Source organism: Penaeus monodon, chromosome 28 (genome assembly GCF_015228065.2).
Source record: "Penaeus monodon isolate SGIC_2016 chromosome 28, NSTDA_Pmon_1, whole genome shotgun sequence".
Classification (NCBI taxonomy): Eukaryota; Metazoa; Arthropoda; class Malacostraca; order Decapoda; family Penaeidae; genus Penaeus; species Penaeus monodon.
The window spans coordinates 35,113,139-35,113,496 of record NC_051413.1 but is presented as its reverse complement, the minus strand read 5'-3'; the positions used below and the strand labels follow the sequence as shown (position 1 = coordinate 35,113,496).

Below are 358 nucleotides of genomic sequence, written 5' to 3'. Positions count from 1 at the left end.
ATGCCAAACAAAGAGAAGCAGCCAGGCACTTGGGTCCAATAGGTTAATGGCTGGAAGTTTGTCTATAAGCATTCATTCTGAAGCTTTGACCCTAGTTTTCAGCGTTAAGAGTTCATAACTGCTGTTATGGAGATCAACCATTAATCATATTCCTTTATGGAAATATTATACCCAGTTGTCATACACTTGTACAGTGTCCATCACTGTTTCAAATTGTTTTTGATAAGTTTGTCACAGTTACTTCTGCATTTGAGCTTTTTCAAACCTGAAATGAAAGGTTGCTGGGAAACTTTGATTATTAGAATGTATCTTGATGTATGTCAAAAGTTTGGAAGCTTTGTTGGACTTAACAGTTAAA

General features: G+C 35.8%; 1 protein-coding gene across 4 annotated transcripts in view; it reads left to right on the top strand.

Annotated features, from left to right (window-relative positions):
* The window catches only part of LOC119591555 (heterogeneous nuclear ribonucleoprotein 27C-like), a gene marked incomplete at its 3' end in the record, with an annotated part of 34,524 nt that overhangs the window by 10,368 nt on the left and 23,798 nt on the right, over window positions 1-358 (top strand).